Consider the following 14615-nt stretch of genomic DNA (forward strand, 5'->3'; position numbering starts at 1 on the left):
CCTAGGCATGGAGTAGCCACTGTTCCGGTGACAAGAGGTTGACCGCAGGGGTCCATAAGTGGTCCATTTATATGGGACATCTTAATGGACGTATTGCTCCAGCGCTTAGAGTCCCTTGGTGCGCTCAGCGCGTATGCTGACGACTTGCTCCTCCTCATTGAAGGGAATGCCCGATCAGAGCTCGAACAAAAAGGAGGTGAGTTAATGTCCATCGTAGGCGCTTGGGGAGTTGAAGTCGGCGTTGCCGTTTCAACTAGCAAGACGGCGATCATACTGCTCAAAGGCATACTTAGACGGCCGCCAGTGGTACAGTTTGCTGGAGCAAGCCTGCCATATAAGCGCAAGTATCGGTACCTAGGCATCACGGTCGGCGAGCGGTTTAGTTTTCTCCCGCACATCACGGGCTTGCGTGATAAGCTGACCGGAGTCGTAGGGGCATTGTCGCGCGTACTGGGGTCGACGGTCGACTGGGGACTCAGTCCCCCCGCAAAGCGGACAATATATGCCGGACTCATGGTGCCCTGTGCACGATTTGGTGCCTCGGTTTGGTCTGTCGTGACGACGACGCAAGTGGTTGCCAGGAGGCATCTGCTTGCGTGCCAAAGGATCGTCCTGATTGGATGCCTACCGGTATGCCGAACAGTGTCCACCATGGCGCTGCAAGTACTAGCTGGAGCCCCCCCGTTTGAACTAAAGCGTGACTACCCGCTGGAGGAGAGCGATTGGCTGTACGGCGAAGATTTGGCAAATCTTAGCTGGAAGCAGAAGATGGCGCGACTAGACGAAGACCTGTTGTGCGAGTGGCAACGCAGATGGGAAGATGGTGACTCCCCAGGTCGGGTGACGCACCGCTTCATCCCGAACGCAGGCTTCGTCTACAGCGAACGAAGGTTTGGCTTCACGCTGCGCGCTGGGTTCCTGCTGACGGGCCACGGATCGCTCAATGCATTTCTGAATGGAAGAAACCTTAGCGACACGCCAGCATGTCTATGCGGCGCAGAACGCGAGGATTGGCAGCACTTCCTATGTGCTTGTCCCCTCTATTCAGACTTGCGAGACCTCGATGGACTTGGAGTGCAGTACACGGATGGCGATTGGACCTTCTCCGATGGCTTCTCAGGAGTGAATGCGGACTCTCGACAGGTTCGCCGGACTGGCGTTCTCCAGGCGACAGCAGCTGCCGAATGTGCAAGCGGCGCACGGGCTGGGTGGATTCCCTAACCAGGCCGGTCGGGGCTAAAAGGGAGGATCGAGCTGAGTCCTTAAGATCGGTACCACGGGTTGTGCAGTTCCAAGGCTGCACATTGAGGTCGGCCCCCTAGTGGGAGTATCGTGGTGGCTGTGGTTGATACCCAAACGTTACGCGGGGAGAGCCGCTAGGCTCCTCGTGGAGTTGCGCTCTCAACCGGGTGCCGAGACACATAGATCGGAAGACGTGTTAGATACACCTCGCCCCTCACCAAGGGGGATTGTATGCCCGACCAGGATACTTTCAATTGGTACCAGAAGAGTCGCTATGTACATAGCTATAGCTTCTTTTTAGGGGCGCTAACTGGCGCATTGTACCAGGTTCCTGCGTATGTAGCGGTGGTGCGTGATGGCGTGATATATGTATATATATCGCACTAATCGAGGCTAAGCTGCAAATAAACATTAGACGCCGTGGTTGAAATCCCTCCCTGAGGAACCGCCACGTAAAATAAAGCTGAGAGATCAGATTCATTCTATCTAGCGAAACCACAGCCAAGGGAACGGGCGTGGAATAATTAGCGGGGAAAGAAGACCCTTTTGAGCTTGACTCTAATCTGGCAGTGTAAGGAGACATAAGAGGTGTAGCATAAGTGGGAGATATTAGATTTCGGTTTGGTATCGACAATGAAATACCACTACTCTTATTGTTTCCTTACTTACTTGATTAAATGGAACGTGTATCATTTCCTAGCCATTATACGGATATATTTATTATATCTTATGGTATTGGGTTTTGATGCAAGCTTCTTGATCAAAGTATCACGAGTTTGTTATATAATCGCAAACAAATTCTTTAATGAGAAAATGCTTTTATGTATTTTCAGTTTGAAAATTTGGTATAACTCCAATTACTCAGGTATGATCCAATTCAAGGACATTGCCAGGTAGGGAGTTTGACTGGGGAGGCGGAGGTGTCCCAAGGCCAGCTCAGTGCGGACAGAAACCACACATAGAGCAAAAGGGCACATGCTGACTTGATCTCGGTGTTCAGTACACACAGGGACAGCAAAAGCTCGGCCTATCGATTCTTTTGGTTTAAAGAGTTTTTAACAAGAGGTGTCAGAAAAGTTACCATAGGGATAACTGGCTTGTGGCGGCCAAGCGTTCATAGCGACGTCGCTTTTTGATCCTTCGATGTCGGCTCTTCCTATCATTGTGAAGCAAAATTCACCAAGCGTTGGATTGTTCACCCACGCAAGGGAAAGTGAGCTGGGTTTAGACCGTCGTGAGACAGGTTAGTTTTACCCTACTAATGACAAAACGTTGTTGCGACAGCATTCCTGCGTAGTACGAGAGGAACCGCAGGTACGGAGCAATGGCACAATACTTGTTCGAGCGAACAGTGGTATGACGCTACGTCCGTTGGATTATGCCTGAACGCCTCTAAGGTCGTATCCGTGCTGGACTGCAATGATAAATAAGGGGCAATTTGCATTGTATGGCTTCTAAACCTAATGTTGATGAAGCAATGGGGTCCATTGTTTATATTATGGGGGCCCTAGCTTGGAGTATGGGAAGAAACAGTTATTGATTCTTGAGTGGGGTCCTGTTACTTGTGTGGATGGGGTGGATGAATTGTACATAAACATAATGTGTATGGGATGTGGGGAATTATGGATATGTCACTCCCCCAACGTTTGTTATTAGCCTGTCCCTAGGCGATTACCCTCGGGTATAGTGACGGGGTGTCAAGTGCGGTGGCTGAGGTTGGTTCCTCTTCTGCTTCTATTATAGGGTTAATACATTAAACCGTGACTCTTTTAGGAGTTTTCTTAAATTTAACAGCTACATAACTTAGTAGTACTAATATAATTATGACAAATGAAATTAGTAGACTTATTTGTAATAGGTTATTATATTTGGTGTATTGCATAATTATTTCATTAGTTTGGACATACGACAGTGGTTTTATTTTAGTTATGTTGACCTAAACATTCTGGGCAAAATCTAACATTGTGTTTGATATTGTAAATTCATTTAATTGGATTGAACAGTTGTAGATTTTTATAATGGTATTTCCTTCCGCTATGATTTCTTGGTTTACAGAATTCTGGTTTAGCGGTTTTTTAAAAGATTCCATGTGATTAGTATATTGGGTTCAATAAAGTTTATTTAAAAGTTTTGAAAAGTTTTGGAATATGGACATTTAGTGGGAATTTGCATTAAAATTCCTTTTATACAATTGTCATTGGTTTTCAATCTAGTTTCTTTAACAAATACTTCTTCATTTTTTATGTAGTACTTGTCGTATGTCATATCTGTTAACATGTTATTTAATTCGTCTGGATACGGAACGATTTTATAGATTGGTACTTTTGTAATGTCTTTGGGAATGTTGGAAATTATAAGAATTTCGTTGGTATCGGATTTTAGCCATGTGGAGGATTTTATATTTAGTATTTTCTCAGAATTTATTTGTTCCAGGTAGTCTTGTTTTAATAATTTTGGATTAAATATACCGAGCCTAGTTAATTGCATACCTAGTTCTATATCTTCGATATATTCTGTGAAATGTTGTAGATTGAATATCAAAATTTCTATTTGTTGATTCCTGTCTTTTTCTTCATTTAGTTTGTTTATAACTATTGCCGCACCGGGCAACGCCTCCAAATCTGGGGCCGTACGTTTGATAAGCCTCCCGTGTTCAATACGCCTCCCGTGGTTTTGTTCTTTAAATCGGTTTTATTCATTTGTTTGTTTCACTTATTTATTCATTTACAATGTCGGGCGGGTGTTAAACTACGAGAGCTAGCGCTAAAAAACTTGTACCGCTTCAGTGCTTTTTCCGCTGCCTTTTGTTTTTGTTCTTCCTTCTTCCTGCCTTTATCTGCCGTTCGCCCTAATTAACCCTTTGCTCAGCGCTGTTAATGTTTGTGCTGTTAACGCAGTGATATTCAGGGCTGTTAGGCGCAGTGATATTCAGGACTGTTAGGCGCAGTGATATTTAGAGCTGCCGCTGCGGTTTCTGCCGTAACATTCCCCCCTTCGCAAACTTCGTCGCTTGTCGTGATGTTTGCCAAACTTCTGGTTAAGCCTTGATCCATTAGTGGGTTCGTTGTCCTCACGTCTAACTTGGCCAGTTTAACTATTGGCCGAGTTAGCAGTCCAGAAGCAGTGCGGATCACCGCGCTTCGGGCGATGCCGTCCTTGGCTACTCGAAGGTCCATGATGACGCCTTTCCTCCACTGCACCTTGGGGCTTGTTTCGTCCGCTAGAACCACGACGTCTCCGAGTTGGATAGGGTTGGTTGGGGGTCCATGCCATTTGGTTCGTGTCGTCAGGCACGGTAGGTACTCCTTCAGCCATCGTTTTCTGAAGCTGTCCACGATCTGCCCTGCAATGCGAAAACTCTTACCAAGCATAGCTCCTATTGCGCTGCCGTCGCTCTTTGCTGCCATCGAGCTGGTCTCTGCTCTCAGAAAGTGATTCGGTGTAAGTACGTCGGCTTCCGGACACTCCAACGGCACGTTAGTCAGGGGTCGGGAATTTAGCATATTTTCTATCTTTGCTAGTGCTGTTCTCAGCACTGGTTCTTGTACGTGCGTCTCCTCTAATATTTCGGCTAGTATGGATTTCACCGATATGATCATTCTTTCCCACGCACCTCCCATGTGGGGTGCTCCTGGGGGTATGAAGGACCATTCTATTTGCGGGTACTTGGTTTCCAGTTCGTTCGGTAGAATTCTTTCAATTTCTTCTCGTAGTAAGCGGCTGGCTCCTCGGAAGTTCTTCCCGTTGTCCGACACGATTCTCTTGGGGACTCCTCGACGGGCTACGAACATTTCCAATGTTAGCATGAAGGCGTCTGTTGACAGGGAGTTTGCCAGCTCGATGTGTACTGCTCGCACGGTGAGGCACGTGAATAGTACTCCCCATCGTTTCTCGCGTCGTCTTCCTACGTTTACCTCCAGTGGTCCGAAGTAGTCGATACCTGTGTTTGTGAATGCCAATTCGTTGATTGCTAGCCTCTCTGGTGGTAGGCTTCCCATCTCCGGTGCCTCTGGAAGCGCTCTTTTATTGCGACATCTTTGGCAGGTTTTCGCTACGGCGCGAACTCTTGCTCGCAGTCCTGGTATGTGGTACAATTGTCGCATCTTGTTGACGACGATCTCAGTAAGCTGATGCTGAAACCTCCGATGGAAATAATCAATGAGAAGATTAGTGACGTTATGTCCTCCGGGTAGAATTACTGGCCGTTTCAGGTTCCTCGTTATGCCGATCGACTTATCTATGCGGCCGCGTATTCTCAGTACGCCTGTTTCATCGAGGTACGGCGATAATTTGTAGATCGAACTTTTCTTACTCACGATTCTTCCTTGTCGTAGAAGAGCCATTTCTTCAGAGTAAGCCTCTTCTTGGACCATCCGGTATATAACGATGTTGACATCTTCCATGTTGCGAAAGTGTGCGGCTAAATTTGCCTCCTCTGATGCGAAATCTCTTTTGCGTATTTTGTCCAGAAATCTCATCACGCATCTCAGGGCTCCCGTGAACTTTTCCCATTTGCTAAAGCGACATACATTTGGGATTATGCTACTCAGCTTTGATGGCGGTTTCGGCGTATCCGTCCATTCGTGTACGTGTATCCGTTCCAGATTACTCGAGTTGAGCTGTGTAGTTGGCCAGTGTTCTTCCTCGTCAAATAGGAACGGCGGACCGGAGAACCATCTCGCTTCCGGTTGGAAACTCGACTCTTTGGTCCACTTCGTTCCATCGTCTGCTACGTTCAGAGCGGATGGAACCCATTTCCATTCTGATATGTCCGAGGTTTCCAAGATCTCTCCAATTCGGAGCGCAACGAACTGATGGTACTTTCGGGCGTCTGAACATATCCAATACAACACGTTCTTGGAGTCGGTCCAAAAAACACGTCGCTTGACCTCGACGGAGAGCTCCTGTGTTATGAGTTTAGCTAGTCGTAGGCCGAGGATCGCTGCCATAAGCTCCATCCTGGGAATCGAAATTGGTTTCAATGGTGCCACTCTTGTCTTGGATGCGAGTAGTGTGCATCTGACTTCTCCTCTTTGTTCGATCCTTATGTAGGCGACGGCTGCAAAGGCGTTTATGCTCGCGTCTGTAAAGATGTGTAATTGGATATTAGATGTTTCTTTCGTTAGACCGAGATATCGTGGAACCCTTAATTCTTCGATGTTTTGTAGTTGCCGTGCCCATATCATCCAACGTTGACGTTCGCTTTCTTCGACCTGTTCATCCCAGCCTACGGCCGACCTCCACACGTCCTGCAGTATTATCTTTGCCTGTATAATATAGAACCCCAGTAGTCCTAAGGGATCGAAGATGGTCATGACTGTACGTAGAATTGACCGCTTCGTCACAGTTTTCGCTTCGTCGTATATGTCATTCGGAAACTTATTGACGAAGGTGAAGTAATCATTCCTTGGATGCCACCACATGCCAAGCACTCGTTCTCGTCTTGTTGAGTCCGTCATCTCGATGGGCCGTTCTTGAGGATCTCCATCTCCTGAGAGCGCTCTCATCACAGTGCTCGAGTTAGATATCCATCCTCTCATCTCGAAGCCTCCTTCTTTGTGTATGTTCCTCACTGCCAGCGCTAGACTGACCATTTCGTCTTCTGAATCACAGCTTTGGAGCCAGTCATCTACAAAGGTGTTGCGAAGTATGAACCTTTCTGCGTTCCTATCTCTCACGTAGGTCGCTGCTGCTGGGGAACACGAAGCACCAAAGGTCATTACGCTCATTACGTACCTATCCGGTTCTCGACTGGTGTCACCATATCTCCAGAGAAACTGCTGTAAGCTTTGATCCTCCGAACGTACCCTAACCTGGTGAAACATTTCTCTAATATCTCCGCAGATGCCAATAGACTTCTCTCGAAAGCGCGATATTACTCCTACCAGCGATGGCAATTGGTCGGGGCCCTTTAGTAGCATTGAATTAAGAGCGATGCCTTCCACTTTGGCTGCTGCATCCCATACGAGTCTTAATTTGCCTTTGTTCGGGTTCTTAGTCACGAATACGGGCAGATAACAGGAGCGTTTGCCTTCGACCATTTCATCTTTTTCCAGTTTTCGGACGTAGCCGATGTCTTCGTACCTCTTAATCTGTTCGTTTACGAACTCTCGTAGCACCTTATCGCGTGTCATACGAGATTCTAGGCACCGAAGTCGTCGCATTGCCATCTCTCTGGAGGAAGGAAGTTCCACGTTGTCGTACCGCCAGAGGAGTCCTGTCTCCCATCTCTTCATTTCGCTGCTAAACCTCGTGCAATTTTCCAGTATTGTTTTTGCTCTTTCGTCCTCTTTGGACCTGAGTGTGCTCTTCGCCATGTTTATGCCAACCGCGTCTAATGAGAAACTCTCTTTTACAAGAGTGTCCAGCTGTGGGTGTTTATTACATTCGCATACGTGCATTACCCGCGGACTCGCTGGCCCGTCGCCCTTTCTGCGGCCATAAACAGACCACCCCAACCTGGACTTGGCGGCGATAAATTCGGAATTCTCGCGTTCTTTGACGGTCAGTGGCACTCCAAGTTTCACGTTGTCCAATCCGATGATCAATGACGCTCTCACGTCCTTGTAGCTGAGTATCGGTAGCTTTTCCAGGTGCGAATGGGATTTTAGGATTGAGTCGTCCAGCGTCTGCTTCGGCAGATCCAGGTTTTTTACTGTTCTCACGTTTTGAAGCGTGAATCTGCGAGCCACATTGTCCCTTGGAGAGATCGCTAGGCTTATCCATTTGGATTGAGATTCTCTCTGCGTGATGTCTCCAGTCCAGCGTAGGCATAGCTCGTCCGAGGGGCCATCGATACCTAGTTTTTCCGTTATCTCAGTCTCGATTAGGGTACAGGCGGATCCTTCGTCTATCAGTGCGAACACTTGCATTTGGCCGTTCGGTCCATACAATGTTAAGGGGACGTATCTAAACAACGCAGCTTCGTTCTGCATCGTGTGCAGTACCGTAGTGCTTTCCTTCGGCCTATTCTCTACCGTAGAGCTTTGCTGGTTACTGTTGTGGAGGAGGAAATGGTGCTTTCTCGAGCATCCGTCGACGGAACATACTCTTGTTGACTTACAGTGCCTTATAAAGTGTTTGCCAAGGCACCTCCAGCATAGCTTATTTTCTCTGACGAAGTTCCATCTACCTGGCCCTTCTAGCTCCAGGAACTGCTTACAGTCCTCCAATTTGTGGGCCCCATTGCACCTACGGCAGGGCGGTTGTGCGCTGCTATCATTGAGCACCATAAGCCGGATTCTTGGGTTCTTCTCCTTCGTGCAGACTTCTTTCTCGGGTGATACTGGCATCACGGTGCTTGCGCACGATGCGACTCGGAATAGCCAATCGTCGAAAACAGCGATATTTACCCTCGGAAGTCCAGCGCTTTGTCTGGCCCAATCCAGTTTCAAGTCGAATGGGAGTTTCTCCACAAGGTCGCGAAGTAACATTGGGTCGTTCAGATAGGCGGACAGTCCTATCGCGTCAACAGTAGCGCGATAATTTTGCACCGACAGCGCCAGGCGCACTAAGCTTTCGATGCTGCTCGATTTCACGGACGGCTCCATTCTTAGCTTCGTCTGCAGGGTGTGATATATGGCCTCTGGTCGGCCGTATAGCATTCGAAGAGTCTCGATGGCTAGTCGGACTGTTGCGGGCATCATTAATTTTCCTCGTACTGCTTCCAAAGCAGCACCTTTCAGGCACCTTTGCAGCCTCATGAGATTCTCTTGATCGCTGAGTCCGCAGCGTTCTGTAGATTGCTCGAAGTTTACTATGAACATGGGCCATTCCTCGGGGTTTCCATAAAAGCATGGTAGATCCTTGTTGATGACTTGTCTTGCGGCTATCTGGGATGCTGTCAAGCATCTCTCCGCCCCCGCTGGCGCGACCGCTTGATTACTCCCGTACGCGTACGGGTCCGAAATATTTCGACTCGTACTTGGGTAATACTGTGCAGTCGGGGCGCGAATGAAGGGGTTTTGCCCATGCAGGTTGGTACCCAGCGCCGGTGCGGCCATTGGATGCCACATGGCGCCGACTGGCATTGTCTCGTTCGGATTCAGCCCAGTAGGCATTCCAGTCCGCGTGGCTTCCGTGGGTCCTGACATGTGGACTCCGGTCCAGTTGGGAACTGCTCTGTCCCAGCCTCCGTTGATTACCGTGGAGCTCATGAGGCCTCCTGCTTGAGGCAGTCTGGAATGCGTCGGGATGGAGCGCATTCCCTCGAAGGCCGTGGCGTACGTCGGCCTTCCTAATGCATCCGCTCTCTGCTGAGCGAACGTTTCCCAGCTATCTAAAAGGCTCGTTCTTGGTGAAAAGGCTTGATCCACCCCTCCTCCTTGGTTGGTATGCTCTGGTGCTTGATGGCTCGTTGGGGCTGTGGTGGACACGTTAGGTGTGGCCGTTGTTGCCGCCGAGATCACATCTATATATGTATCCCCAACGCGATGAGTTTCCCTTGCACCTCCCTCAGTCTCAGAACACGCACCAAGCATCTTTTCCGGCACATTTATTTCTCCTAATCCACACGGGGTCTCACCGTCAGATTCCGACTGCTGACCTTTGACGCCGTCCATTTTACTCCGGTGTCTTTTTTGTACAGTCCTGGTTTGAGGTTATACACGAACCACGTGTCGCTCGAATGTAAGAGATTAGCCTTTCTGTCCAACTGTATGAGGATATCTCACCTGCAAAGTCGAATCCCTCGTGACGCAGCTGACTGCGTCGCACGCCGATCTTCTTTCTGTCGGTCGTAATTATTCGATTTGCTCTCCGTTGCGCAGGAAAAGTTTTTTAGAATATTGCCGCACCGGGCAACGCCTCCAAATCTGGGGCCGTACGTTTGATAAGCCTCCCGTGTTCAATACGCCTCCCGTGGTTTTGTTCTTTAAATCGGTTTTATTCATTTGTTTGTTTCACTTATTTATTCATTTACAATGTCGGGCGGGTGTTAAACTACGAGAGCTAGCGCTAAAAAACTTGTACCGCTTCAGTGCTTTTTCCGCTGCCTTTTGTTTTCGTTCTTCCTTCTTCCTGCCTTTATCTGCCGTTCGCCCTAATTAACCCTTTGCTCAGCGCTGTTAATGTTTGTGCTGTTAACGCAGTGATGTTCAGGGCTGTTAGGCGCAGTGATATTCAGGACTGTTAGGCGCAGTGATATTTAGAACTGCCGCTGCGGTTTCTGCCGTAGCACCAAGGAAAAGATTGTAACTTTCAGATGCCAATGGTCTCTATTAGTAAAAAGCAAAAAAGAGCTGATAAAGTCTCAAAAACAATTCAAAAGACTACACACCCAGCTATTCCAAAAAATCACCCATTCAAGGGCCGCCAAAATTTTACACGTGTTACTACTCCTTCAGTAGCACTTCTAAATAATCGCTATGCAGCGCTATCTGAAGAAGCTGAATCTGTCATGGAACTGGACGAAGAAGAGCAACATGGTCTAGTAGCAAACGAAGCTAGCAATGAGCAGCAGCCAAGCATAGTGATTAAGCCTCCAGCTATTTGCGTGCCGCAAGTGAATAAAATGGACAAACTCGAAGACGCCCTCAACTCTGTAATTCCAGCTGATGAGTATGACATTCGCACATCCAGATTTGGAGTTTCGCGTATATATGCAAAAAATTCCCAAGCTTTTCGAACAGTTATTGATACAGTATGTCTATTAATTGTTTGCAAAATGAAAAAAGTCACGCAAGTTCAACTTAAACATAATTATTTATTAGAAAAGGCACTTGTTTTCATGTTCAGTCATATACAACGGTTTTCTTTAGTGTATTCTTAACAAAATAGGTAACAAAAGAAAATGAAAAAGAAACAAAAACATAAACAATTCATAAAAACAAAAAAAAAACAGCAAATATCGTGTGTCTATTAAATCTTTGCAAAATGCAAACAGTAATTTTCAAAAATGTATATCTTTAAAGGATGCAGCTCTATTTGGCTAATATTTTGTGTGTCCTCCATTAGCATCCAATACTCCTCTGAGACGTCGCGACATCGATGATATTAGGACATTTATGTCGTAATATTCGGGTATTTTTAGCCACTCCTCGTTTATACACTGAATCAAATTACTTTTTGAGGTGGGGCGTCGTTTGGCCACCCTTTTCTTTAACAAGGCCCACAAATTCTCAATAGGATTAAGATCCGGACTCTGGGGGGGCGTGTCAATGACTTTGTTGCAATTGTAAAGGAGCCAAGTGCGGCAAAGGAATGATTTGTGCTTTGGATCATTGTCCTGGTACAGCTTGTATTTAAGTTTGCTGGTGTTCTGTGGATCAACGAAGCCAAAATTCTGCGCACTTTTTGTCAATTCATTCCTTAAAATGTCCAAATAAAATTCCTTTGTCATAATGTCATTGAAAATGCGCAGCTCTCCAACACTGAAAGCTTGCCAAATTTCACAGTGGGCACAATGTTCTTCGACTGGAGGGCTGTATTCGGCTTACGCCAAACTTTTCCAGGCCCATCATTATAATACAGCATGATCTTGGTTTCGTCACAAAAAATCACGTCGTTCCAGTACTCAGGAGGCTTGTCAACATTAAATATCGCAAAGTTTAAACGTTTTTCAATATTAGCTGTGGACAGCAACGGCTTCTTCCTTGCCACGTGTGAGGAATATCTGTGGACATTTAAAACTTTTCGCACAGTCTCGAGAGTCTCGAGTCTCGAGTCGGCGAGAAAGCTTTTTTGGTCTGCCGGTAGAGCTCTGCAATTCCAGCCTATTTTCTTTTTCTGCACGTTTAATAATATTATAGACTGTTCTCAACTTAATATTGAACATATTGGCCAACTCTTTAGCTGTCTTTCCTTTGCCATAATTAAAATAAACCAATTGTATCAGATTATCTTCAGTTCGCTTACCGGGCATTGCTAAAACTTCAAATAACACAAGTAACTGAACTGAATTCAAGAAAATTTGTAAACGAATGACTGCAAAGAAGACTTAAGAAAAGCACGCGTCTGGTCGTTTTTGATTTTGATGTCCCGTTTGTTTTTCCTTCGTCTTCTTTCAATCAGTGTTTACATATTGCAAAGAATTAATAGACAGAGGCATACATGCCGCTTTTTTGTTTTTTTTTAATTTCTTTACCTTGGAATTTTGCCCTTTTTTTTCGTCATACCTACAGCTTAAACACATTTTGATAACAGTTAATAAAAAAAATTCCCCCAACTTATGCCTTTACTCATATTTTCAATGTTGAAGTCAAACTTATGTGCCTTTTTAGATTTTGCAAACAATTAATAGACATACTGTATGCTGACGAAGCAAAACTGTGAATTCTGGCACCATCAGTTGAGAGAGGATACGCCGTACAGATTGATTATTCGAGATATCCATCCAAACACTTAATTGAGCGCACGTTCACCGACAAGGGCTTCACAGTCATGAACATCTACTGCCCCAGGAAGCCAAACTGGCGTAATATTGAAATAAATGAAGAGGATGATCATGAAATAAATAACTTAAAAACAAGACAGAGTATGTTCTACGTGAACCTAAAGAAAACACCAAATATTGCAGAGGCACTAAAGATTACTCAAATTGGAAGGCACAGAGTAACAGTAATTAAGGCAAAGCACAGTAAAGAATTGGTGCAGTGCTTTAGATGCCAAGATTTTGGACATACGCGAAACTACTGCCTTAAAAAGCCAGTCTGTGAAAAATGCTCTGGCGACCACTATACTGGATCAAAATCGTGCGAACTAAGTCTTAGCAACAAATCCATTTGTGCAAAATGCGGCGAAGATCACCTATCTAGCTATAAAAGTTGTTCAGTCAGAATTGAACTGAGCAAGAAGCTTAAGCCGACAGCCAGACTACCAGAAGATGGAATGCCTGCCAGTAGCAAAAATAAAAATCACCCAGTCAGATCGCAAGTCATCTCAAATGCCAATGTGAGGAGTGGGTTCTCCTATGCAGACATAGCAAGACCGCGTGCAGAGAAAAATATTAACGTAAACACATTACATGACAGCTCCCGGTTGTTTAATGGTGCTGAAGATCAACATTTTAGTAGCAAATTCAAAATATTAGAAAAAGCTATAAACGACCTTAATAGTAGAATGGATCAAATGTTCAAACTAATACAAGATACGATGGAGGCAAACAAAGCCTTCCGCGACCTGGTACAGAAGCTTATTTCAAAATGAACAAGCTTCAATTAAAAATCGGATTATGAAATGCACGAGGGCTAGTCAAGAGCATTAAAGAACTTAGACTTTTCCTTAATGCTAATAAATTCGATGTAATGTTGATAACAGAGACACATATGCGCCCTGGTCTGAGAGCATTCGTACCAGGATACGACCAATATTACGCTGATCATCCCAGTGGAACATCGAAAAGTGGCTCTGCTCTGTTCATACGATCGTCCATTGCCCATGCTCAGAAAGAACCTACGTCCAGGATAAACATACAAGTTGCCAGCGTGAGTGTGCCGACCAATGTTGGATGCATCAAGATCTCCTCAATATACCTGCCACCCAACCAACCTTGGAGTACAACTGATTTTGAACAACTTTTTCTTATCCTGGGGAACAGATTCATCGCAGGCGGTGACTTTAACGCAAAGCACCCATGGTGGGGTAACGTCAGATCATGCTGTCGAGGGAAGCGATTGCAAGAGGCCATCGTCAGTAGCACATGCGAAATCCTTGCCACTGGCGAGGCAACTTTCTTCTCATACAACACTCGCCTTACACCTTCTGCTCTCGACTTTTTCATTGTCAATGGGATTGCGCAAAATAAGCTGTCAGTCGAAATTAAATATGAACTCTCCTCGGATCACCAATTGTAGCATCAGTGCATCATTCTCCACAAATCAAAACTATGAAGCAACAAATTCTCCCTCGAGGCTCTTGCGTTGAAGTATTTCAAGCCGAACTAGATAGCAGAATCAACCTCAACACGGAAATAAAAAGTCCCGATGATATAGAAGATGCAATCTCGATATTTATGAGAAACGTAATATTGGCTGCATCTTCTGCTGCGCCTGTAAACCAATGTTCACCAAGCCAACGACGACAAGATACTCTTCCCCCGAGTGCCGTTGCACTCCTGCGCCTGAAAAGAAGAGTAAGAAGAGAGTATGCGAGAACGGGTGATACTCGAGTTCATCAAATCTACCAAACCGACTGCAAAAGGTTCTTGCAAAAGTCAAGCAGACGAGCATTGATAACATTCTAGAAAAAGCTGGCCCCGATGCATCTTTCAACTATACTCTCTGGAAGCTTACAAGCCGATTTAAAAGAGTAGTCATGCCTAAATCGCCAATTAAAAATCCAGCAGGCGGTTGGTGCTACTCCAGTCAGCAAAAGGCTGATATCTTCGCAGACAGTTTAGAGCAATGATTTAAACCATTTAATCTTACGTCTGCTGT

This window comes from Drosophila persimilis, unplaced genomic scaffold, assembly GCF_003286085.1.
Source record: "Drosophila persimilis strain 14011-0111.01,24,50 unplaced genomic scaffold, DperRS2 tig00001922-arrow-arrow-pilon, whole genome shotgun sequence".
NCBI classification, from domain to species: Eukaryota; Metazoa; Arthropoda; class Insecta; order Diptera; family Drosophilidae; genus Drosophila; species Drosophila persimilis.